Below are 27,378 nucleotides of genomic sequence, written 5' to 3'. Positions count from 1 at the left end.
CCTCAAAAGGAGAGATTTTTAAAGTCCAGAGAGAAAAGTAGCTGTTCCCTCTCCAGCTCTGCAGCTTTTATTCTGCAGCTCAAATCGTTGCAGTCAAAGTCTTTAGATATCCGTAGTTCCTTATATGCTTGACAAAGAAAGAAGTTATCACCTGAGCCTGACTTCATACCTTTTGGGTCATTTCAGCTGGTTTTGTGATAGTATGTATGTTTGGCATTTTGGAACACAGGGATTTAATCTAAAACATGTTAGGTGGACCAGTGGTATTAAATCAGGGTGAAATATTCAGTAGGGGAAAGCTATTAATATTGAAAAACTGCAAATGAAAAATGAAGCTTTTGAAGAGGAGGAGCAGGATAGTTGTAGGGCTTTGAGTCTGAGTTAGATGTGTCCTGTAGAGTCAAACCTGATGAATACTGCTCATTTCTTTCTTGTTGGTGTAAACTGTGCTCATTACGCAATCTTCTGCTAAGGAAATCTCTGAACTTCTCAGAATGGTTCCAGTGAGCCCTTTCTTTGCCCTTATCCAGCCATGAAAGAGAGCTGGTACCCAATGATTTTTGGTTTGGGGTGATTTGTTGGCTGTTTTTTTTTTCCCTTTAAAGCTAGGCATGCAAGTTAGAGCTGAAAGCAACCTCAGGGTGCGGGACATGTTTTGAATGGGATTTAAACACAAACGTTTCTGTCCTGTTATGATTCTCATTGAAGCCAGTAAGTTATCTGTGCTGTTCCTCCTACATTCATCCTCATTCCTGGCTTTAGGCTCTGTTAAATGCTTCTTCAAGGGCATTCAAGTTAGTGAGAAGGTTCTTAATGGGAGGATGGAGGGAGGGGGGAAGGAAAAAATAGATAAAATAATTAAATGTGAAATAGATAAAATATGAATAGGTAAAATATGAAAAATAGTGAAATAACAAACGAAAATCTTTAATGGGCATTGGTCACTGCTGACAATTCTTGCATCTGTAGGGATTCTGTAATTTTGGGATGTTCTAGGTGGTAGGTTGGTATTTAACATGGCATAATAAACAGTGGTCATGCTCATGGGTCTAATGAAAGCTACCCTGATATTTTAGTTAGAAAAGATGACCACGGAATAAATCATCCATGGATTATTTCCTTGCTGGTTAAGAGCTGTTGACTGTGCACCTGTTTGAGATAAAAAATACTCAACACCCTGACTTCTAGGACACAGCTGCACAAACTGAGCAGGAGCCAAGGGCCATTCATTCATACCCGCATTAAAAAGCTTAGCAAGCAATATGGATTTTAAAGTCCACATGACAGATCATGGATTGTTCTGAAAAGCCCTAAGTCCAGCAATTTCAGTGATGCTTTGGGAAGTGAAGGCTACTTGAGTGTCTACCTTAATGAACAAATCAAGCCTGGAGCAAAGTAAAATGTGTAATTCATTCAATTAAGGAGCAGTAGATTACTGTGAGTCTGAAGGCAGGAATGCAAAGTGTAAGTGGGTCTCACAGGATCCAGTACAGTAGACATAGAAGAAAAGAAAATTAGTAAACTTTTGTACAGACTTCTGAGGGTTCTGATACCCCATAGAGGTAATTGAGGTACTGAACTCAAATAGGCAACGTCCAAGTGTGGGCTGGATTACGACACCAGATTTATTTGCACTAGGGAGAAGACAAACAGAAACTGGGGGATGGAGGAAGGTTACCTGTGTAAAATAGGGAAGTGAAAATCAGCTGTGCTGATTGACAGCGTATTCTGATTGCCCCTATAACAAGAAGATGAAGTAAGTATGGAAAAGAGGAAAATTAGGAATTGAAAACAGATACCGAGGAAAGGCAGGAAAAGCAGTATATTTTTACCTAAAAATAAATAGATATTGGTGATAGAAATTTGTAATATACTATAAGAATTAACTAAACCCAAAAGCATTGGAGCACTAGTAGTTGTAGCAAGTGAGAAGAAAGCAGGAAGACAGTAAAGAATTGTAACAACATGAATGTGTTACTTATCTTCGGAACAGAAAGGGCAGCAAGTGTAGAAATTAATGCAAAAAGAGGAAAAACCCACAGTTCAAATTGTTTTGAACGTGAATTGTGTCATAGGAATTAGAATTGCTGGAGGCATTATGAATGAAGAGTAATGATAAATGGCAATGTATCAAGTTGGGCACAAGTGTGCAGGGTGACTCAGGGTGCACCACTAAACGCAGTTTAATTTAACATCTTAATGATTTTTGAAGAGTACATAAATAGCTCATTAATTACATTTACAAATGATACTACATTAGGCAGCATTGCAAACACTAGAAAAGGACAGAGACGTATGATGACAATTGATTACAGACACTGCGACTATAACCTCATCCAGCATCCACTTACAGCACCAGAAGGGAGGTTTTGCCTCTACTGCAGTAGAAGAGAGGTCAGAACCAGAGCTGACAGCTACAGTGTAATTCGGCATGGGAGAAGATGAAGTAGCATATGGTGGAGAAAAATAACCCAGTTTGCAAATAGGCAAAGGGAGAAGCGTGCTGGAAAGCTAGCATAATGAGGAAATAATCTCTAATAATAAGCCTCAAATTAGATCTACTTACAGCAGTCACTGTTTTGTTTCAGTGTTACATATTGTTGAGCTTCCCATGGAGAAATGATAGATGCCATGGACATTGTAGCTTCTGCTCAAAAAGGACTGGGAGAACAGGAATAAGATTTGGACTAGATCAAAATTCACACGTATGTGTGTATAGATGGTTTATGTACTGAGGAAAGGGAGAAATGATCTTGAAATACTGTGAATTGTGAGATGCAGCTTTATGGGGGGGGGGGGAAGATATCATTATGCATATGACAACATGATAATTAAATGGTGTAGATGGTAGTGATTTGGGTTGTGTTTGTGTCCAAGGTGTCCAGGTGTAGATGAGAGCAACTCTGTGCTAACTGTTGCAGAAGCACTGACATCTTATCTGAAAATGTTATAAACTCAGTATATAAAAAATAGACATGATGGGTAAAGCCAGAATTGAAATGAGGGACTATAGTAAAATGCCAGTCAGTGTGATTGCCAAGGCTCATAATTCACCAGCAGCCCAGCCATAGGTGGGGATTGGTTGGACCAGATGATCTTTGAGGTCCCTTCCAACCTGGTATTCCGTAATTCTCATAACCATTAAGGCAGAAGTAAGAGCCTCAGAACAGATTTGATTATCTGCAGAATTGTTCAGTGAAATCAAACAGTCCTTGACATTTGTCTCTTGTGCTCAGATTCTTGATTCTCAAATCTGTCATGTTCAATGTAATCCTTCAAATTCTGTATCAGCTATTTTCATACAGGAGTTTGTGTGTCTCAGGTCATCTGCTCCATCTACCTTTTGGGTTACCAAAGTAAAGTTTGTGTTTGTCCTTGTTATCTGGCATCCCTGAAAACACCCGTTGCTTTTTCCTTCACACTTGTTTATGTAGCTGTGCCCACTGTAGGACACTTGAGCATTTCTCTGGCTGTTTGTGATGTCGTTGGTGCTGGGTGAACCTTTGTGTTGGATGAGTCTTGTTTATACAATCCTCTGCCTGGTTAAGAGGATACTTGGGATGTTTCTGTTTATCTCCACTGAAGTCCATACAGGTAAGTGGGAGGAAAAATATGTAAGGTAATACAGGGAGCTTATTCTAGGAATAAATAGTTAGCATTTAAGCAAATTAAGTTTCATAAATGTTCATAATTTCCTAATAATGTAAAAAATTGTATTTTAATACTGGTCTCTAACACACTAGTAGTGATTGCTGTCCTGCGTCAATTAAACCTCATCTGCCTGAAACACAGGGAATGCGTTACAGGCACTGATCTTCACTGAAAGAAGAAATGATAAAAATAGGTCAGTAGTTGTTTTGCTGGGTTTTCTGTGTTGGTTTTCTAAATAAGGGTCTTGCTAATTAATTGTTAGGTTTCCAGGCAGACTGGGGGAGCTGCAATCACTGTTTTCAGGGATAAATTGGTCCCCTGTTATATGTTGTTTGAAAGTATTTACTCTGTGTGCCCTGACTTTTTCGAAGGACCTCTTGTCCTGCTTTTCTTTTCGCACACTGCTCTGAAGCCATCTGATGCCCTGCAGCTTTTCTGAACATCAAGCATTTCCCTGCCGTGTACTTCATTCAGACTTGCTCCTGGTTAAAAAAAACCCCAAAACTTAATTAACTGATGTCAATCAGAGCCAGGATTGCAGCTAAACAGACACTTTGTGAACTACACAGAAAATAGAAGAGGATGCTGTACATGGTTGTGGGTAGGATCCAAGTCTAGTGCATTTGCAGAGAAGGGAAGTCGGTGCTGATCCCTTGCACAGAAGGCTTTTAACCACAAGAAAGGTACCTGCCACTTACCCGTTTACAGCACTTACGGAACCAAATTGTCTTTTTAATTGGTATTTTTCACCTTTAAAAGGAAGTTGTACTTCTGATATGCTGCACTGTTTCTTTGAGCTTTGTTTGAGTGAAGACATACTTAGCCTCTGTGATGCCTGAATCTTCGGTTGTAACTCTGAGACTTGAATTTTTGATATCAATTACAAACCCAGAGTGTCCTCAGCTCCTCCTGTCCTAAATTACAAAAGTCACAGAAGGGGAATTTTACTTGAATTATAGAAAGGCATTTAGGATGATGTACTAGAAAGTATGGGTCTAACAGATTGATTTTACAGTCTTGCCTTTACCTGCCTTGTTCTCTCATCATGCAAAGTTGTGTTTTAGGGAAAAGTAAAGCATTTTTTCTCATTTTTTATTTTTAAGGAAAGATCTCTTGCTGAGAATGTTGCCATAGCAACGAATTAGAAGTCTGAAATTCCTAAAGCTTAACTTTATTCTATCATCTGGTTTGCTGGTATAGATTCATATCCATCAATCGGAAGAGTTAACTTTGGAAGGAAATCTCTGCAGCGTCATAAATCTACTCAATTTGTTTCTTTGAAACACTTGTTTAACTTGTAAGCAATGACATGACTCATCTTACATTCTCAAACTCTGTTTTCTCTCCAGCTCAGACTTCTTCCTGGTTTTACTTACTTTCATCTTCTCTTAAAGATTTCCCAGATAATACCTCTGATAATTAATCTACTACATCAAGTTTTTAAGTCTACTTAATTACCATGTAGGCTTTTTACATCTGCATCAGATGAGGAGGTTGTGGTCTTTCGATTTGGTTACAGAAACTGCTATAGCTGACTGTGCTTTCGTTAACCCAAGGGGAACCTGCTGCTTTGTGTTGCATGTGCCCCCAGCTCTTTCTTGCGAAATGATCTTGGCAGATTGATTCACAATCCTGTTTCTTCAATGAGGATTTTGTTAAATGAGATGTATTCAGCAAGATCAAGTGTAAATCGTTGCACCTAAACAGAGATGCTCATTCAACCAAGAAAGGTTGAGGAATAATTGTAGCCCTGGGCAAAGATTCCTCGGAGCATAAGCTGGAGTTTGTAGTGGATCATACACTGAAAATGAATTAGAAATATCACCCTGTTGTGGGGAAAGCCAAGACAAGAGCAGCTGTAGAGTGACAATTAAACAGGAAAGATCCATGAAGTTACCTGTTGCCCCACTTAAGCAGAGCAAACTGGACTACTGTATGGGGAACTGGAAGACAGGGTTTCAACTGGGGATGATTAAGGAGTTAGGAACAGCACTGAGAGTAGAGTGTAAGAAAAAGTTGTTCAAGTCCAGAGAATAGAAGTCTAAAGTTGAGGAGAAAAAAAGGTATCCTGAGTGCATAAAAGGCTATTGAAAAGTATTGTTGTTTGCTTGGGACAGAACAAGAAGTAAGTTTGAATTTGTAGGAATGGAGTTTTAGGCTAGAGACTGAGGAATTTCCTAGTTAGAAGGGTGATAAAGTGCTGGGAGAACTGTTCAGGGAGATTATGGCTCCACCAGTATCTGTACATGGGTCACCATCAGAATTTGTTGAAACCCAGGCTCTTAATGCATGAAGTGCTGCCACAAGGTTGAGCTCCAGCAGCAAGGCTGTTGCAGCCTTGGGACAATCGGCAGGTAGCTTGGTCACTGCGGGAGCTGGCTGTACAATGCAGAGACACTCTAGTTTACCTTGTAAGCAGAATTCCTTTAAAAACATGGTTTTAATGCTGTTGTGGTGTTGTTTTGATCACAGTTGCACAAGGTTTTCTGTTTCTTCTGCCTCGCCAGAATGCCACTGGGGATGGTTTTCCTGATGAGATAAATACCTTTGATTGCTGTTTTTCCTACCGTCTGGCTACCCTTCCTTCTTGCTGCTGAGGGTTCTGTGCAGACACAGAGAAGATAACTAGCTTAGGGTGCACATATAACATGTGCAATAACATTGAGACTTTTGTACACTTCTGTGGGTTTTAAGAATCCATTTAATTTTTGTTCCTGCCGCTTAAGTTATATCTTCAGTATGTGTTTCCTGAGACAAAGTGGATTTGTTTTATTTGATGCTTGAAATATATTAGTGTTTGTTTCAGACAGGGACAGGAACTGAGCAAGTGCTTGCATTTCTACCAACCGACAGATCTCAGGATGCTGGGGATTAGATACTGCACCAAGTGGCATTAAGAAAGGACAAAAGCCACTATAGCCCCTCCACTTGCCTGACCACAAATAACTATCTAGATAGTATGAAGCAATAACAGTGGTGCTTTAATAAACAGATTGCATTACTAGGCAGTCAGTTCTCCTTTTTCTTGGTCTGTGATGTTACTGTTGTAGCTGCTCTGCAACACAGTGATTTTGTGATGGGAAGAGCGAGAGAAGTTAGTTGTTTTTGTTGGGTTTAATGAAACAGTGACGATACACTTGGAAAAAGAATGTGAACTGGTGGAATAAAAAAGAAATGTCTTGCTCAGGAATAAATTCTGCAGGTTTGTGTATATGATGGGTGTAATGTGGGATGATTTGCCAATCACCCTGTGGGAATCCTGTCCTTAAAGGGATGAAACTTTCTAGAAACACTGCCTGTTGGCTCGATAATTGGGGAACTGTCTCATTAGGGAAGGACAAAGTACAAATCTGTCTGACAGTGGACCACAATACTGGTTATATGAGACAGCTCATAAAAGCTAGGGATTGCTGGAAAGTCTACAGCATAAAGTGCAGGGGGAGAGATTGTTTGATGTTTTTGTACAGAGGAAATTGTACTGGGGGAAAAAAAATCTTCATTTTGATTGAAAAGAAAAAAAGAAATAAAAATAGACTGGAGGAATTCTTATTTGTATGCAGATCTCAGCTGTCTGGAGTCAAGTGTGCGAGATGCTTGTCATTATTTGAGTAGCAGGTTCTTGTAATGGAAATTCACAGTGGAAGTTCATGGCATATACAATTCCCTAACAAAGCCCATAGAGCTGACAGGCTGTGGCCATCAGGCTCTGTGCAAAGTCATTGCTGTCCTCCGGCTTTACTTCCTTTCATTGACTTATTCCCTACCATCTTGCTTGCAGTTTGTAGACTTTTTAGGAGGGCTTGTATTGGCTCTGTAAGGACTGTCTGTGTGCTCGGAAAGTGCAATCCCTGTAAACATTCATGGGAATCACAACAGCCGTAATGAAAATATTAGTTACAAAAGGGTGAGGTGTGTGTTTTTCTGACGTGGATTGCATCAGAGCGACTCTCTCCATCACCAGAAGCAGAGTCAAATTGTGCTGAAATTAGAAGCTGCTTATTCACAGGTTTTCAAGCTGGAGGTACCCTCCGTGACGCCTAGAAGTGTATGAAGGGCTGTCTGGCAGAGAGTGGCTTGTCACTACCGAATTTTTTTGATGGTGAAGAAAGGAACCCGTGATACTGCATTTTAGCACTGTGTGGTGCTCGCAAGGTCCCTGTCACTTGACATTTTTCATCTGATAATTTTGAGACACTTCTGTCCCATTTGGTTTTTCTAAACATTGCCTTAGTTCAGTATGGAATTTGTATCTGTTTTTCTTCTACTTCAAATGAGCCCATTTTTTAAACAGCAAATTATGTTGAACAACATTTGTAATATTTACTTAGCTAAAGCAGAGAAATCGAAAATTAAGAGCATAAATTCTGTGTATCAGACGGGCATCGTAATACTTAACTAGGTTAAAAAATGAAGTATTTCATTACAACATAATATCAGTTTAGGATCAGAGTAAATATATTGGAAAGTAGTTCTGGAAATAAACTGAAGGGGCATGCTTTCATGAGCCTTGTTTGCCAGCTTGTTAAATACACTTTTACTGAATTGCTAGTAGTCGCTTGGAGCCACATACATTGCACAGGGATGAATATATTATATCATAGCCACATATAAAGAAACCACAATGATCAGTAGTCGGCTACAAACTTTATACCCTTACCTGAGAGGTTTTTAAGTATTATTCCAGTATGATGAGGTCACGTTATCTTTTAAGGCCTGTACAGTGTAAAACCCCTGTAATTCAAATCATGGAATCATAGAAATAATGTAATTGAAGTGATATAACTGGTAGTTCAGTACTGTATCCTGATGGAATATTCATTTCTTTCATCTGAAAAACTGTTCTCACTAAATATAAGCCACATACAGTCCATGTCCAAGTAAACAGTTTAGCAGCCTTATTTTTGCAAAGCTGACTTGGTTATCAGCTCCCGGTGATGTCTGACAATTAGGAATTCTGTTAAATTGGGATAATTACAGGTAAGGGAGTTTTCCTTATTATGCTTTTCCTAAAAGAGGACTCTCAGAGTTATAAGCCAAGAGCACACATTTCTGTAGACTGCAGTTAGCTTGAGCATTTACTTTGCTATTTGTTCTATTCACATTGGAATATAGAATATGTTACACTGCAAATCTACTCTTTTTATGAGGAAACAAATCAGCATATTGTTGGGTTTTGTGAGTTGTCAGACCTCTGTGAACTTCCCTTGACATATACTGGCTGGATTAAATCTTTATGAATTAAATCTCGACCTGTGTCTGTTCCACACAACCAAGCACTTTTCCAGAAGAGGAGCAGACATGAGACAACAGTGTCTGGTCATACCAAATGACATAGTTTGGACAGAAAAATTGGATGATTATCTTAGCTGCGAAAACTTAGCGTTGGGGCAGAATCAGCCAAGGCGTCCTTCTCTAAGCATGTACAGTTCTTTTCCCTTGTGCAAAAACCAAGAGGAAACCCAGAAGTGTGTCAGAGCCTGTAATGAAAGGTGCTAGAGCACAAGCTCAGCAACCTTTTATATTTACTACCTGTTGCCATTCCTTGCTGTGGAATTTGCCTTTCCCTGAGTCAAGCATAGACATTCAGGCTTTGTGCAGGAAGCTTTGCTGGTATAGCAGTGCTGCAGTTCATGCTCCTAGTTTGTAAGCAGATGATGCTGTTTCAGTGTGATCTGTTTGTGCTGTTTGTTTCTGCCTGTCCTGAATTCATCTTGGGCTACCCTTGTGAATGTGCTTCTTTGTGTTTTGGCATGTTGGAACCAAATTGTGCCCCACCTCATCGCATCCCTGAAGCTGAACTTCCAAGTGTTTGCGTGATCTAGAATCCTTTGTACCTGCCTGCTTCCTGCAGAAGGGGGAAATGCTGGCATTAATGATTCTTGATGTTAATCTTAAATCTTCTATTCAGTTCTTATTTATATCCTTTCTAAGGCCTGTTATGAGTGTCTTTTTCAACTGGGTGATTGCAGATCAGAATTTTGCTTTTTAAAGCAGAACACATAATGGTATAAAGAATTTGCAGAGCAGGCCTGTGGAGAAGGACTTGGGGGTGTTGGTCAATGAGAAACTCAACAGGAGCCAGCAATGTGCACTCGCAGCCCAGAAAGCCAACTGTATCCTGTGCTTACATCAAAAGGAGCATGACCAGCAGGTCGAAGGAGGTGATCCTGCCCCTCTACTCTGCTCTTGTGAGACCTCACTTGGAGCATTGTGTGCAGTTCTGGTGTCCTCAACATAAAAAGGACATGGAACTGTTGGAACAAGTCCAGAGGAGGGCCACGAGGATGATCAGGGGAGTGGAGCACCTCCCGTATGAAGAGAGGCTGAGAAAGTTGGGGCTGTTCAGCCTGGAGAAGAGAAGGCTGCGTGGAGACCTCAGAGCAGCCTTCCAGTATCTGAAGGGGGCCTACAAGGATGCAGGGGAGGGACTCTTCATTAGGGTCTGTAGTGACAGGACAAGGGGTAACGGGTTCAAACTTAAACAGGGGAAGTTTAGATTGGATATAAGGAGGAAATTCTTTACTGAGAGGGTGGTGAGGCACTGGAATGGGTTGCCCAGGGAGGTTGTGAATGCTCCATCCCTGGCAGTGTTCAAGGCCAGGTTGGACAGAGCCTTGGGTGACCATGGTTTAGTGTGAGATGTCCCTGCCCATGGCAGGGGGGTTGGAACTGGATGATCTTAAGGTCCTTTCCAACCCTAACTATTCTATGATTCTATGAATTTCTTCATACGTGCTGCATGCAGGCATTCCTGTTTGATGTCCATAGAACATCTATTTATGCATTTCCCTAATCTCTCTCCATCTCCCTTTTGTTCTGTATCCTCATGTGTGTTTGTTATTTCACTCCTTTTGAATCATCTGCGAAATTACTAGGGGTCTTTGACTGTCAGAGGTGAATTACATTAAAGCAAGTTGTATCCAGCCATAACTAAACCAGCAGATGAGTAAAGGTTCTCGTTTGGTTAACTCACAAGTCTTTTCTCCATTGCCCTGACACAGAGATGAGGAGTGTGACATATAAACTGATGTAGTATTAATATCTACATGTCTGTAATTCACGTAATGTAGCTCCCTGTTTGAAAGCAAGCAAGCCTATAGCACATATCCGGGTATATTCAAAATAAAATATAAAAATGTGCTAAAAGATGGTAATAATAAAATAAATAGAAGTTTAATGAGACCACCAACCATTTGGTGGTTCAGGAAACATATTGCTAAAACACTGTGAGGTGGCAATGTTGGCACTGGTTCATTTAAAGAAGCTGTCGCCTGAGAGAATGTATATCCATCATATTTCATTTCAGGACTTCACCTCCAGAAGCTAATGACATTAATGACAGCTAATTCTGCTTAGGCCTGATGATGGTAGTGACTACAGCTTGTAATCAGGCATTAGGAACAACCCACTTGATAAATTTAAGGATGCTGAGCCAAATCACCTACTGCACTGTTGACTTTAATTAAAATTGCTAATGATGGATGTTTTTAAAAGCAGGAACTGTTGGTGTTCCTCATCATCATCTATTGTGCATCATTTCAGTGGTGCATCTGTTTCCTTCATTTATAGCTGGGGGGGGGCATTTTGCCATTGTAATGTATTTGGCCTAAGTTGGATTTGTTTTTCAGAAGGCCTAATCTAGTATCATAAACACCATCTGAAGGATTTCTGCAGGTACAAGTGACATTCAATATAACCTATCTCATTCTAGCCTGAATACTCATGAATCTTGACCAAAACCAGCTCTGTCATCACTGTACCAGCTGTAGTCTCTGAACTGGGTAGCTTGGATGCGTTACTACAATTTATCATCATACCTTTCCTTTGCAGTGCAGATGTGCTTTAAATAAATGAAACCATTTTTCTTTATTATCTCCTTGTTAAGAAAACTGGCCCTTGCATTTTCCCAAGTGTAGGGCTTCTCTGAATAAATATGCAAAGTATCATTTCACAGAACGACATTCTGCTGAACCCCTTTGTACGTAGTCCTGCCAGAGGAGGGAGAGCTGAGATGGTTTATAAAAGATGCGTGCATCTTACAAGTCTTTATGAGGTAGTCTGGGGAGACTAATGGAATGCTATCTAAGTGTCAGGGAGATTTTGGTTAAATGACAGGCTCCAGAAAAGGCTTTGGAGAATAAAATACAAAGTTAAATTCTCAATAGTACCTAAATAACAGCCTGAACTTAATAAAAGCATTTCCAGCCAAATAAAATGTTAGATAGTTTGGGCTGAATCATGAAAGATTGTTAAAGATAACAATTCCATTGTAATTCTGACTTGTGAATAGTACCTTTTTCAGTGGCTAAATCTGAAAGGGAGAATAGCAAATAGGCAGGAATACTCAGGCATGAATGCAACATAAGTATAGGTCAGGAAGAAAAATCCTACCCAAGGCAAACTTGCAAATTGTATGAATGCTTGTGGAGAGGGCTAATTAGAAGCAGATGCTTAGTTCTTTGGAATTACAGTGGGAGTGGTGACAGGCATTGGAACAGCTGAAGTCAAAGACTTTCTAAAAACACTTAATGCATCTGCCATATAACCATCTGATGTATTGTTATGTGGGTGATGCTTATATATCATATAGATACATATAGAATCATAGAATGGTTTGAGTTGTAAGGAACCCCAAAGCTCGTCCAGTTCCAACTCCTCTGCCGTGGGTAGGGACACCTTCCACTAGACCAGGTTGCTCCAAGCCCTGTCCAGCCTGGCCTTGAGACACTGCCAGGGATGGGGCAACCACAGCTTCTCTGGACAAGTTGTGCCAGCACCTCAGCACCCTCACAGCAAACAGCTTCTTACTAATAGTTAATCTAAATCCATTCTCTGTCAGTTTAAACCCATCCCCCCTTGTCCTGTCACTACATGCCCTTGTAAAAAGTCCCACTTCAGCTTTCTTGTAGGTCCCTTTTAGGTGGAAGGCTGCTATAAGGTCTCCGTAGAGCCTTCTCTTCCCCAGGCTGAACAAGCCCTGTCTTCACAGGGGAGGTGCTCCAGGCCTCCCTCTGATCATCTTTGTGGCCTCCTCAGAGCTCACTCCAACAGGTTCAAGTCATCCTCATGTTGGGTGTGCCAGAGCTGGATGCAGTGCTCCAAGTGGGTGTCTTACGAGAGCAGAGTAGAGGGGCAGGTTCACCTCCTTCGACCTGCTGCTCACACTCCTATTGATGCAGCCCAGGACCATCCAGCAAGCTCCTTATCCACCAAGTGGTCCATCTGTTAAACCTATGCCTCTCCAGGTTAGAGACAAGGATGTTGTGTGGGACAGGATCATGTTTTGCACAAGTCCCTGTAGATGATGTCAGTTGCTATTCTTAGAAAGAGTTACTGGGTGCTTCTTGTTTGTGCATGCATTTTTCAGCTTAGTGTGTGCTGAAAATGTGACAGTGCAGAGGTCAGCAGTGAAGTTGTCTCTGAGGTGTTTGCATGTCTCATCTTAGTATCCTCTACTCTCCCAAAGAGGTTGAATTCCATTAGAGAAATGGCAGCTGATGAAGATTAAGTGTCTCTCCAAAAATTAGTAAGCAAGAGTTGTGCTGTTAATAGTTCTTGGATCTTTCCATCAGTAGGAAGAACTGGTTTATATTGACAAAATGCACTAGCTGCTATGAAAGCATGTACAGACCTTTGCCTTGAAAAGGTCTTTGGAAGCCTTCTGTGTTTCTAGACTGTAAGTGGTTTTGTTCTTTTTCTTTCTTTGAATGGCTTAGGAAATCTTCTTTTATAAATCCTGTAGACATAAGGGAAAGTGCTATCCTGAAAGATTTAGTATTAGTAATGAGCTAAGTTCATGTCAAATCATAGCTCACTTAAAATAAGAATGGGATTTTTATCTATACAATTTCAGAAGGCATGAAATCTGTAAGTAAAGGGTATGTGTCCATGGGGCCCCTTTCCTATTTTCCCAAGGTTTTTCTAGTGTTCCTAGTGTGTTTATTAAGCTCTTCCAGAATATGTTGTTCTCACATTTTATACTCAAGATTAAATAAATCAAACCCCTTTAGAGCAGCAGGCTCTCTTAATGGTGAGTAGCAGGCTTGCAGCTACACCACTATCCTCTTCTAAGGTATTACCAGGAGAATTAAAACCTTTCAAGGGCTCTTGAACACACCATCATTGAGCAGTTGCTGGGTACACATTAGGAAATATTTGTTTTTACGAAAACAAAAACTGTGCAATTGTTTGACTGTCAGATAGACTGATTGTAAATGATCGTAAATGGGCTTTTTCCCAGCCATTGTGGATAAAGAATTTGGGCTCAGCCGAAGCTATTGGAGTCAAGCTCCCGTGGTGTGTAACTGAACTACATCTCATGAACTCTCAGCACCTAAACAGACTTCAGTTGGCATAGCAAGTGCAATCAATAAGTAATAATCAAATTTCAGAGTGGAGAAGGGCAGGCTCTGTAAATGTTCTGGTACATCGCACATCACTGTGTTGATGTCAGAAAACGGCACCAGTGGAAACTATGATAGAGGGGCAATATTCTGCAGAAGAGTGCCAGAAATTTACATAATTTGCTATAAATTTTCATTTCTAATGTGACATGAATCGTCACATACTTGGGTTTCAGTGCAGAAGTCCTCAGCTGTTGCTGCAAGCCATTTAAATGTGCTTATTGAAGGTCATGGTCCCTAGCTTTCAATCAGTTCAATGTAACAAAAATGATTAAAGGCTTACAAAAAGTAATAATTTAAGAGTCAAAAATACTGGAATACTTTGACAGCTAATAGGCAACTTTTGCCGTAAGGAGTAGTGATGGACAAAGCCCCAGCAGTGGAAGAGCTGCAAATAATTGGAGATGTACCGAGGGCTAACCACAGGAGTAAGCCTGCCTCATTCAGCATGCAGGGAAATGGTTGATGTGGGTAAGTTTCAGATTCCTAAACCGTAGCAGGTAATTCAGTGTGCACAGAAAACCAAGGCTGATCTTACGTTTGCTTTATTTTGTTTCCTTTGTTTTTAACCTGTTTTCCTAGCAAAGTAACATGAAGGCTTGTTTGTTTAGTTGACAGGTTAACGTGCGAGAGCTTCATGGTGGAAGCTTTGCTTCCTCTTTTGATTGACTTGGGGTTAAAAACCTTGGCATACTATTAACTTGGACATATTCCTGTAGTCATGTCCAGTATGGAATAAGACACTCCTAAAGGGATAGGAAATTCGGTAGAGAGGTGTTCTGATGATGGGATCACTGACAGAAACAGAGTGAAAAATAATGCCATTTAAAAGAGATAAAAAATTAAATTATCAGATTAGATAGATTATCTGGTTGCAGAAAGTAGTTTAAGTCACAATACCTTGGAACTGGACGGAGGCAGAATAGATAGCAAGTGTTATTTTATTATTATTGTTTTAATAAATCCTAGGTCAAAGTAAAACAAAAACCTGGATGTTTTGGGAGAAGCCTTGGGAAGTGACCTGAAGATAGCAGCCTTTGTGTAAAAGGCCAGGATGAGAGGCTGGTGAGGAAAGAAGAAAAAGGGAAAAGACAATAAGGTTTTACCAAGTAAATGGACTACTTGGAGGTTTAGGTTTCTCTGTGGAAAAATAGACAGGCAGGTGTGGACAGAGGCAGGCTGGAGGAGAGGATGGTTCCATACAAAGCAGTGACACGAGTGCCTCGGTGAGCCTATAGAGGCCACATACATGAATGTTAACATGGCAGGTGAAGTTTACTCCTCTTTGCATGACACAGCTGTCATGAAACAGGTATCTCTGAATCCTAATTTCTCACTTTCCACCTGTTATTTAACTGGTGTAGGCTGGAGGAGTGTGGAAGCACACAGGGATGCATGTAAAAATAGTAGGGACTGTCAATTGAAATCATCACCTGACTCATTAGTGCAGCCCTCACAGCAGCGGGAGGAAAACTGTAACTTCTCCCTGGTACATTCGGAGTCAGTAATTAGTCGCTGACACTGTCAGTGTTGCACTAATGTTTTTATAGTAGCTGTGGATGAGCTGTTCTCAGGTGACTTGTCGCTGCATTGTAGAAACTTGGTCTTTTGTCCACACTGAGCTTTGAAATGAAGCGAGTAGGAGAAAATCCTAGGCTTTTCTCCTGCAGGTGGATAGGAAAAGCCTGAGCTAACAGGATGGCATATTCTGAGCATCACCTGCTGCACATGCTGCTGAGTGGTGGGGCTCTTTGAGTAAGAGCGCTGCTCCTACAGTCTTAGCACAACATCACGATGCTGTGCATCGCCATCCTCTCCAGTGCTCTCAGTGTGCAGGCTGCCACACCAAGCTGGTTTCTTAGCCTGCTCTTGAGGCTGCTGGGGTGCTAGATGCTGTTTCACAGGGAAGAAAATGTTTTCTCCTTCCTTGTTCCCTACTTCCTCTTACAGTTGACACAGGAGGTTAAAGGCTAGATTACAAATACATTACAAGTATGTTATTGTAAGATGCTTTAATGCATCTTGCACATTTTTCCCAACAGATGCACACTTCCACATCGTTGTTGTTTTTGTCATTGTGTAGAAAACACTTAAAAAAGGATCGTTTTGAAAGGTCTATTTACAATGTTACCAGTTTGTAAAACAAGCACAGTAGCTTAACCTTAAGTATCTTTAATTAAGGGTGTTTTGTTTTGTTTTTTATATTGTTAGCCAGATAAACGGAGCAAATGGGGAAAGGCTAATTGACTTACCTTGCTCAATTTATCAGAATGCTTTTGATAACATTTGACATCATTTTCTTACACGGAATGGAGAAGGGAGAGTGGTGGAACGTTTTGTTCTTCCTGGTGTATTATTTTTGGGAAGTGTCTAGGGTGCATTTAGATAAACTACAGTGCTAAGTCTGAGCAAGAAAGACCTAAATATCCAGTGAATTACTCCTATTTGCATTGAGAAATTAACTGTAATTAGCATTCAAGTTTTAATGATATTGTATTTGTGAAGCTGATAAGGCCTTTGGGAGTGTGATTGCAAGAAACTTCTATTGTACTATATGCAAATCTAGCCACTTAGCTTTAATTAGGTTGAAACCTGGAGCAATTATCAGCAGTTGCTTTAGTATTAATGAGCTTGACAGGGCTGTCCATCATGGTGTTTTATATGATTGAGAATTAGAATATTGAATCCCAGTTGGTTCACTGTTCAAAGATCTTGCAGCCTTTGTCAAGCAAAACCATTTCATTTGGTATGCCATACATTGTGTTAGTTCCAGTCATTGGAAAGACTGAAGTCCTTATAAATTTGTATAGCTGCTATTTTCTGCATGATGGTTCCAGAATATGAGAGAATTTCCTTTAAGGCATTCATTGCCAATAAATTTTTAAATAAGAAATGGTTCTAAGAGCAGTTAGATGGTTGCCATGTAAAATTTAGTTGCTTGACAGCCAAATAATACAGTTTATGATAAGCATTGACTGCTGAGTTTCCTCAGAAGATTACCTAATGTCTTCTCTTATGTGATGGTGTTGGGTGCTTCTCTTCACATTCTGGTTTTAGTAGAGAACAAAAAGAGAGATGTAAGGGCAAGAGAGGAAAATCATACGATACCTAGCGCCTTAAATGTGTTACATTTCAATCTCAATGAAAGCCCCAGCCATTAGTGACTGCTGTTGCTGTTCTTTTATGTCTGGGTATTGTTGTGGCTTTTTCCCACAAGCCTTTAAACAATTAGAATAGATAGATACTGAAAGTATATATAAAAAAATTACCTGAAATAGATGCTGTGTATTTGTAATATTTTTATTGGAGTTCGATAGACAGCAAAATACAATGGTGAACTTTCTTGTGCTCTCTTGGCTGAGGCTGAAATGAAACTGTCAATGGTGTTTTTAGCATCTCTCAGTATTCCTTAGGATGTGAAAACTTCATTGCACTTAATGACAATGCAGTGCCATCTAAACTACCAGCCACTACATCATGAAATGCTGTTTTAGTCGCATATGTATTAAAATACTAAAGGTTGTGGGGTTTTTCAACAAAGATAAGAGACTGGGAGCATTTACAGAACTTTATTTTATGAGGTGCTGTTGAACAGCACCAACTTAGAAAGTGCAAGAGAGGGGCAAGCTCTGGGAATGGCTTACAGTGGGGGAGGAAGCATTTTCTGGGGGGTCCTGCCCTGCCATCAGGACATGCATTTAGTTCCTTCTGGGGATGGGGGCTGCTGCCCTTGCTGCAGGGTGGGTTTTTCCTTCTGCTGTGGGTTCAGGTTGCCTCCTGTCCCCTTGCTACTCCAGACCAGCTGCCAGTCACAAGACAAAGCCTGGTTATGTGCGTAACGTTGAAAGGATCGTGTTGAGAAAGAAAGCGTTGTTTTTTGGGTGGAAGGTCAACTATAGAAAGTTTTAAAAGGGTAAATAACAATACATGTTCTAGATCAGTATCTCTGACAGCTAAATACTGTGGGGAAAATAACACACTGAATCTCAGTTGTTTGTAATTCAAAGTAAGCCAGCTAGAGCTAGATTGGGCGGAATTATGAATCAGATACAGACGTGCTAGTATCAATTTATTCCTTCAGGAAAAATGAGCTTCTAAACCACAGGCTTTTTGGTGAAGCTGTGATTTTTATTTTCTAGTTGAGCAGAGTTTAGGCTAAGCAACTAATACTATGTCATGAAGGCATTGGTTTGTTATGCAGCTGTTGCGTAGAAAATGTACTATATAGTGATATTCTTGGCGGTTTCATCTTTGGGAAAAGGCTAGTTAAGGATCATCAAATAAGTAATCCAGTTGGCTGATTAGAAGCCATAAATTACTAACGGGATCTCAAATCGTCACCTGTCCCATTCTGCCTGTGGGTCACTGCTCAGACTGTCCATAGCAGGGCCAACTTTGCCATAGTGATAGAATCATAGAATAGTTAGGGTTGGAAAGGACCTTAAGATCATCCAGTTCCCACCCCCCTGCCATGAGCAGGGACACCCCACACTAAACCATGTCACCCAAGGCTCTGTCCAACCTGGCCTTGAACACTGCCAGGGATGGAGCATTCACAACCTCCCTGGGCAACCCATTCCAGTGCCTCACCTCCCTCACAGTAAAGAATTTCTTCCTTATATCCAATCTAAACTTCCCCTGTTTAAGCTTTAACCCATTCCCCCTTGTCCTATCACTAATATGTCATAGTAATCTATTATTCACACAGTGTCTGGTAATTCAAGCAGCAGACCACACAGGCTACTAAAGGGTAAAAGACAGCACATAAGTTACTCACCTTAATGAGGCTTGTTTGAGCTGTGCTTTACCAGTTTATTATTAAACAGTGAAAATGGGATCTGTTTTGCCCCTCAACCCTCTGGCATGAGAGGAAATTCAAAAATTGCTGCATATATCATTTCCTTATTGATACTTTCCCTGCTATTAACTTTATAATGATGCCAAATGCATTTTTCAGTGCCTAAATTGCATACAGCATTCATTCTTCAAAGGTTTGTTTTTTCTCATCTTTTTCAGCAAGGAGCCTGTGATTTAGTCTGTCCCTAATTCGCTCTGAAGGTTGCATGTGGTTACAAGAAAAGGACAAACTGTTGTTGCTTTTAAATGCTGCTGAGTTTTTAAAGTATTTTTTTTGCATGCAGACCACCTACTATTATTATAGATAATTTTTTTTGTATAGCAAAACTTATGATAATAAAGATCTAACTTTTGTTATCTGTATTTATGGTTCCTATTAGTTATTATATTCATAAAGATAAAAGACCCATAAATTACCAGTAAATGTTTAAGCTGTAAGTTACTCATCCAGTCAGACAATGTTTCTGTTGCTGTTTAGGGCTCTTGTTTATGTACTATTTCTCTTTTATATTTATAGCCATTCATCAGCAACGGCTTTGTTAAAATGTGGCAAATAGGTGACACATTTAAGCATTTCTTAAAGCCTTCCAGCAGCAGGATTTTTTTGTAGGCTTGTTTCATTTTCGTGTTTCACCCACTTTATTTGCACTTTTGAAATCCCGGTGACAGGAACCTGGAGGAGGGAGGTTTGGTTATTTTGTATTCTGTTTATTTTGTTTTATTTGGAAGTTGGAAGTGAGCTTAGCGTTAATGTTTCTCTTAGGAAAGATTCTTGCTTGCTCTCTGATCAGATGTGAACCATATCAAAGAATCATCACTCTGAACATAATGAAGTTTGAAAGTAGGGATTGTATTTGATAGGGTGCCATAGGCACTTTAGAAGATACAGTGTTATTTGTTCTAGATATAACTCTTTGGGTTTGCTTAGAGCAAACCTCTTTGCACTCACCTAAGTGGTAGCTCTGATAAGTTCCCCGGTAAACAACCCAAGGTCATTGCAATTCGTTCCCACAAGTCGCTTCTCGCGGCAGAGCAATCACTTCAAGGCACACATTTGTTACTTAGCAAAGAGCAAAAGCGAGATGGGACCGTGTGGCTGCTACAGAGCAGCTTTGATCTTCTCTTTCCTAACAACAGTGCACAATGGTAATTACAGTTCCTTTTAAAACATGTTAGAGAGGTAGGATAATAAGTGAAAAGGGAATTTTCAGTCATTTTCAGTGTCGATGAATGCATTATTAACTCCCAGTGATTTTGCAGATGCTATTTCTGCCAGATGAGCCTGAATGAGTGGTGCTTGCCAGATCAGCTATTTAAGGAACTCTGTTTTCTGCACTCAGCAAGGGATGGTTCCAGTCAAGTCAAGTTGTAAATGCGAATCTGGGAGACGGGGTGTCTGTTCGGGCTGCCAGGATGTTATAGTCCCCCAGCTCTGATTCTTTTCTCCAGAGCAAGACCAAAAGCCCTGCTAGAAAATTCCCATTTTGATTAATGCAGCCTTGGCTGGCTGGCTTTTGTCTGCTTCATGGAAGGACAGTCAGCTATGCAGATGTGTCTGGGAGAGACTGAAACTGAGGAAGGCTGCTGAGAGACAGCCCCTTCCAAGACAGAATGGAACACCGTGCATGGATATCGGAGCACCAACACACATAAAAGGTGCCGCATGTTTTGTCTTTGTGTGACTGACTGGGGTACCTTCTGGTCTCCTTTACAGTGATTTACATCTCCTTTACATGATTTACAGTGTGTGAAATCTGAATAAAGAGCTTCAATAAAGAGCATCAAAATATTGAAATATGGAACCACAGAATCACAGAATGGTTTGGATTGGAAGGGACATTGCACAATGCTCTAGTTCCAGCCCCTCTGCCACAGGCAGGGACACCTTCCACTAGACCAGGTTCCTCCAAGCCCCATCCAACCTGGCCTTGAACACTGTCAGGGATGGAGCAGCCAAAGCTTCTCTTGGGCACTCTGTGCCAGCGCCTCAGCACCCTCACAGGAAAGAATTTGTTTCCTAATGTCTAATCTAAATCCAGCCTCTTCTAGTTTAAAGCAATTCTCCCTTTATCCTGTCACTACAGGCCCTTGTAAAAAAAACCCCTCCAGATTTCTTGTAGGGCCCCCTTTAGGCACTGAAAGCTGCTCTAAGGTCTCCCTGTAGTCTTCTCTCCTCCAGGCTGAGCAAGCACAGCTCTCTCAGCCTGTCTCCATAGCGGAGGTGCTCCAGCCCTCAGAGCATCGTTGTGGCCTCTGGACTTGCTCCAACAGGACAATATACCGATCAGTAGGCAACTGGTTAAGAGAAAACCACAAGAAAGAAAAAAATTAGGCCTTTACAGATTTAAAAAAAGGTGAGTTTTAAAAATTGTCCTAGCCCTACATTGGGTTGTTGGTTTCCTTCTTTTTTTTTTGGGGGGGGGGAGGCCTTGTTTTTTTTGTTTTTTAAAATAGTTTGATTTTGACTTTTTTTTTGGACCAATTCCATGTTTAGTAAAGGCTGTAATGCGATTCCTGAGCTCATATATGGTATCACAGCTAAGCGATCAGTTTTGAGAATCCGTGGGCAGTATTGTGTACTGAAAAATGTGTACATTTCAGAATGACTTCAGCACAAAGCTAATCAAGCTTAGTCACGCTCTTTGAATGAGTACCTTCTGCCTAGCAATTTCTCTTGGTTTCTTATAGGCAACAAGAAATGCAGTTTTGTGGGTTCAGGAAAGATTATCTAAACTAATGGCTTTTTGGAGCTCTGCTGATAATGAATGTGAGAGGGATTCTCTTGATCTTTCTTTATTTTTCTCTTTTCCTGGATGATAGTGCAGGACTAAACCTGCTTTCCTCTATTTCATTCAGTCTTGAATGGTTGTAGCTGCTGATATGCTTTAGTTGTTATTCTCCATGTGCCTGTCTGGATGTGGTGAAGGAAGAAAATGACAGTGAATCAAAACGTTCATGGGATGCTGCAGAGTCTTTGTTCTTATTACATGAGAAATTTGTTGTATCTCAGATTTATAATTTGAAATTTGTGTGCTGTAAAATTGGAAGCAAAAGAAAGAATTTCTTGAGCAAACCAGTAACAGCACCTGTAGCAACATGGTGACTGCAAGGTGTTTCCCATGTTACCTTAAAATGCTGGTTCTTAGGTAACAAAACCTCAGTTCCCAAGAGATTTTTTTACTTATGTCAGTTGTGTACATGAATGTTTCAAAGGGAAATTCCTCTGTTCCAGAGCATTTTGTTGTCTATTTTGATAGAAAATATATATCAGACAGGTAAATGTAAGGAAAATACATTTAATGCTACCATGAAGTCAAGTAATTGCTCTAATATTTTTTCTAAGTCAAAATAATACTGCAGATACTATAAAGATAGTTGTTTTCTGATGTAGATGTTTTCTATGTCATTGTGTTAAAAAGTAGATGTTTTCTGAAAGGGATGCTTTGATCAGATTTTTCTTGTGAAGGTAGAGCTCCTTTTTAGGATTCACTTGCAGAATTCTTTCTAATGAAAGGCACCAATCAAATACTTTTCTCAGGACTTAGAGTTGGTTTTCCTGCTCCTTTCCTGAGCACTATGGAATTTAAATAGAAATTAAATCCTTCCTCCTCCATTTAAAGCATTTTCCTGGGTATCTTTTACTTACATTTATCGTCTCACTCATAGTGTTAATATTTCATTTCTTTTTTTGCCCCTCGGTGTATCTGAGGTCCACAGAAGTGATCCAAGGGTTTTACGGTAGAGTGGCTTCAGGCAAAAAAAAAATCCCCAACAACCTAATCTTAAAGCTGCTGCAATAAAAGCTCAGCATATTTGATGTGTAATTAACTTCTTGTTTGAGTTGGTGGCCAAAACAGTTACAAGGAAGCATACATCGCTTGAACCTAATGTCAGGGTTGGAGCCATTGAGCTGGTAGGAACAAACTGCTGGCATTTTTACACTGTGGATTGAGTTGGTTTACTACAGTATGTTTTTTGTATGGTGTTGGTTGGTTGTGGTTTTGGTTTGTTTTTTATGCAGCTCATGAGCTATTCCTCCAGAGTGGCCATAGTGCTGGTGCTCAGAAACAGTGATGTTCTCTGGATCTTGACATTTAGGTGTGACATTCTGCAATCCATCCTCGGATCAGGAGACTGGCACTAAAATATTATATGTTTTCCTTTAGATGTTCTTAGGTAACATTATTGTGTAGTAAGGGATGGATGAATTTTCTCGGGTGGATGACGTTGTCTGTTCCCTCTAGGTCGTTACTATTAAGTAAAAAGAATGTCAACATGGATGTAGAAGCCCATTTCATTAATGGGATTTTGCTGTTGACTATTTCAGTATTTGATTTCAGTCCATATTTAACTAAAAGTCCTTTTAAAAATATCTGCACCTGTTATCTTCATATATTCCTAATTTCAGTCACAATTAAGCACACAGTTTGATAGGGTGTTGAGGCACCTTGAAACGTGACACACTGTATTTTGCTTTCTTTAGACCTGCAATGGCAATATACAATAATAAACCTTTCCTAATTGGTATCAGTTTTTGTTGAGCCATCTGGCTCATCCTGTAAATAAAATGTGTAACAATTGGGAAAGCATTTATACCTAGCTAGTGTCGATGCTATTAAATTAAAAATCTTGTACATTCAGTGATGTATTGATTCACAGTCCTCATTATCTAATTGCACAGTTTTATAGCAAGAGCACCAGAAAGGTGCTAAAGAGTCACACCAGAGACCTACCTAACTCTTGGTGTCTGCTCTCAAAGAGTGGCCAAGAGCAAATACTTGGGAGAAAAGTATAAGCGAAGGCAAAGTGTGCAGTGATATGAACACTTCTGATCTTCGTTTGACTTTCTCAATCTCTGCTGAGCACTGAGCTGATGTTTTTGCAGCGTTAGGTATAACTCCAAGCTCTTGTGTCTGAGTTGTAATAGCTAAATTACAGTTTTCATTGTGTAAGTAAAGTCAGGAATGTTTTTTCAATGCATGTTAATTTGCATTTGTCAACATGGCATTTCATCTGCCATTTCATCACCTAAGCAGCCAATTATTGTGGCATCTCTCTGCAGCTGTTTGCAGTAGGATTTGTTTTTCAGCTGTCTTGAATAGCTTTGCCCAGGCACAGGTCCCTGCTGAAGAGAAGAGCTGTTGGTGGGTGCTTTTTGGTGACTGCTGGTGGTCTGTGCTGAGCCGTGGAGAAATCGATGAGGAGGTGGTGGTGGCATGACTGTCCCAAGACATTAGTTTTAAGGGTTGTAACTCTTCACAATCTTTCATTAAGGGTTGAATCGCATCTAGTGCTGTTAGAAATGCTCTCGAGCTTTGATCAAGCCTGCTGCCGTTTCTTGGCTAAAGTTCTTATCGTGGTTGTTCATCAGGGCTTTCGTATGGTGTTAGAGGGGGCTCACTGGTCTTTCAAAGTCCTCGTCGTTTGACATGTCTGTCTGAATTGGCTACCGGCTTAGTCTCATTTCACTTTTATGGGGAAAGGTATTTAGGGTCAGAAACAGTACACCCTTGCAGATGTAGGGTTTTGTATAAGTTAAACTTTCTGCTACGAGTTGTTCCTTTTGACAGGTCGTAGTCCAAACCTGCCAAATCTTATAATTTAACCTTTTTTTCCATAAAGGTACTCTGACTTGCGCTACTGTTGGCTCTCAATGATCCACAGGACTTTTCTGCTCTGATTAGTGTCTGTGCTGTCATTGTTGTCCATGCTTCCTTCAGAAATGATCCCTTTTCATAGAATCATAGAATAGTTAGGGTTGGAAAGGACCTTAAGATCATCAAGTTACAACCCCCCTGCCATGGGCAGGGACACCCCACACTAAACCATGCCACCCAAGGCTCTGTCCAACCTGGCCTTGAGCACCGCCAAGGATGGAGCACTCACAACCTCCCTGGGCGACCCACTTTTTACTGGATTGCAAGCAAGAAAATGTTTCTTGGCACAGCTGCCTTCCATGGCACTGGCTATAAAGGCACCTTTGGTGTGAATTTTGGTACTAGGAAACTAAACTAAGCTGCTGTCCACTTTCTTAGATAGATGCCAGTGGGAGACACTGGGATGCCTGCCTCCCAGCGGGTAGCGCAAGTCAATAGATGAATGCTGGTGTGAAGATAATAAAGGAGTTCTGCTTAACATTTACTTCTTTGTCTTTCATTAGTGTCTCAAGAACATTACTGTCAAAAGGTTATTTGTCTCCTGACAAGAACTGCCACACGTTTGTGCTGTATTGTTGGGAAAAAAATGGAACTACACACCATCTGCAGCATCATTAGTTTGGGTTGGGATTTTGTGGGGTGGGGGGAGAAGTGTTGGGTTTGGGTGCTTGGTAGATTTTGTTGTTGGCTTTGTTTTGTTTTAATTAATTTTAAATATGAGCCATTAGGTGGTCTAGATGTTTTGTGCAAATCTGCATGGATATGGCTTTGTTTTGATCAGTGTGTGCCTGGGGAGAAGCAGCCCTTTTTTTACCTCCTTTAAGAAATTTCCTTTAGTCTGCTGAGGTTTGTTTGTATATATAATTATTTCATTATGTGCTTTTGAAATAAACTTTCTTCTAAAGGAGCATTTTACAGGGGAGAGTAGGAAAGCACGTGAATGGTGACAGGAATAAAATCCGAATGAATAAGAAGGGATGTGACTGAGAAATGGATCTGTGTCTAGTTGATGATGTCTTGCTCTTAAACAACTAACTTTAAATAAAAAACCAAAGCCCTGTCCTTCGTCTTCCCAGGCAAAATGATGCTTCAAAACACTGTCAAGGTGTTGCATGAGATTTTTTATGTTTATAAGTTGATAAAGAAATAGGTTTAACAGAGGATTTATTTGGAAGAAAATACTTAATGAGTGCTTCAGTCATTTAAATGACTACTGTGGGACAGCTTATTTTCTCAATAATTATGACACTTATTTTTTTGACAATTTATCTTCTGCAGAGAACACAATTTAAATGTCAGTTTTAAATAATAGTTTTAATAAGTTTCCTGGGTTTATTCCTGTTCCTGGGAACTTGTAATGAAGTTTTTTTTCAATCATTAGCAGTTCCATTTCTTGATAATTAAATAGAATTTTTTCTAACCTTACCACTTGTATTTTGTCCCCGAATGTTGAGAGAATTAGGAGGTTGGTGTAATGCTTCCTAGTCAAGGACAGTGTTTTAAATCTGTCTGTATCTTAGGAATCTTGCAAAACTGGTGATAGGGCAGCTTTCTAAGATGCCATAAATCCTTGCTCACTGTCGGAAAGTGATAGACAGAAGGTTTTGAAGTAGAAACAGGTTGTAACAAAGCAGTTGGCAGGAATATTGGATTTTGGAAGATTCATTAAAATCTCAAAATCTGATCTCACAGGCAGGGAAAAGCTGTTCTTTATTTCTGAATGATTTTTGAAGGACTACAGAAAGATGCAGCAGTTAACTGCCTTATTAATCACACTTTGCTGCTGCTTTACCCATTGGAACTAGGATAGTCAGAGGTGACTTGCTGGTTTTGCATTACAGGCTCCCATTTCACAGGACTTGGGCGTTAACAGTTAACATTTTGGTCCAGCTGAAAGCTGTGGAAGTTTTAATTGCATCATGATTCCATTGATGGATAGATTTGCAATGCTGTGTTGAAAGATTTGAGAGGGGTTAGGTTTATGCAAAGTATTATTATTATTGCTATTATTGTTATTATTATTTCAACTATTTTGAATTCTAATTCAGTTTTCGGAAGGCAAAAAATGGTGATTGAAAATGTCATGCTAGTCCGTTGAGGTCTTTTACTGAAAAATACGGGTAATGAAGATGGTTGTCAAGCACAGTAAGAAAGACATAATGAAAATGCTACACGGTGCTCTCTTATGAATAAGTATCACAGAAAAATAATCTCCTATACTAATAACAAAAAAGCCCATATGGATGTGCTTTGTCTTGTTCAAATGTGAAAGAGAAGCAGTCGACTGAACCCTTTTCTGTTTGGGAATGTCATACAGTTTATTGTTCCTTGCCCTTTTGAGAAAAACATTGTAAATGCATGTTGTCTTTTAGTTAGAATGAAAAGATACAAGCTTTTTTGAAACCAGTAGCAAGAAGGCTCTGAAGTAATGTAAATTTGTTTCTGAACTGTCCTGTGGCAGTGAGTTTCACAGTTCAGTCTTGTTATTGATAAGTGTTTGTGACAATATGGAATAAAAGGAAAATCAAGTCATAATTTGCTTTTTCTGTGTGTTTATCACCCTCTCTGTACTTCAGTCTTCTTCCTTGTTATGTATCTTCCTTCCGACATATGAGTACACTGAATATTTAAATCCATTTAAAACAAGCCAGCTGGGAGACCAAGCGCAGTACAGCAGTGCCGTATGGGCACTGGCATAGGCTGGTTTCCTCTGCTTCATTGCGCGTAACCCTAAGATGCAGCCTGAGGTAAATGATTCCTGTTTTTCAGTTGCTTTTGATGAGGGCTTTTCTAGGCAGTCTTTGAACCCT

At 40.1% G+C, this 27,378-nt stretch overlaps 1 protein-coding gene across 1 annotated transcript in view; it reads left to right on the top strand.

Moving 5' to 3' along the window:
* MACROD2 (mono-ADP ribosylhydrolase 2) overlaps nucleotides 1–27,378 on the top strand; it is a gene marked incomplete at both ends in the record, with an annotated part of 889,218 nt that overhangs the window by 525,586 nt on the left and 336,254 nt on the right. The window lies entirely within an intron of this gene.

The sequence above is a fragment of the Psittacula echo genome, assembly GCF_963264785.1.
Source record: "Psittacula echo genome assembly, chromosome: 4".
Taxonomy (NCBI): domain Eukaryota; kingdom Metazoa; phylum Chordata; class Aves; order Psittaciformes; family Psittacidae; genus Psittacula; species Psittacula echo.
This window is presented reverse-complemented; position numbering and strand designations above follow the sequence as displayed.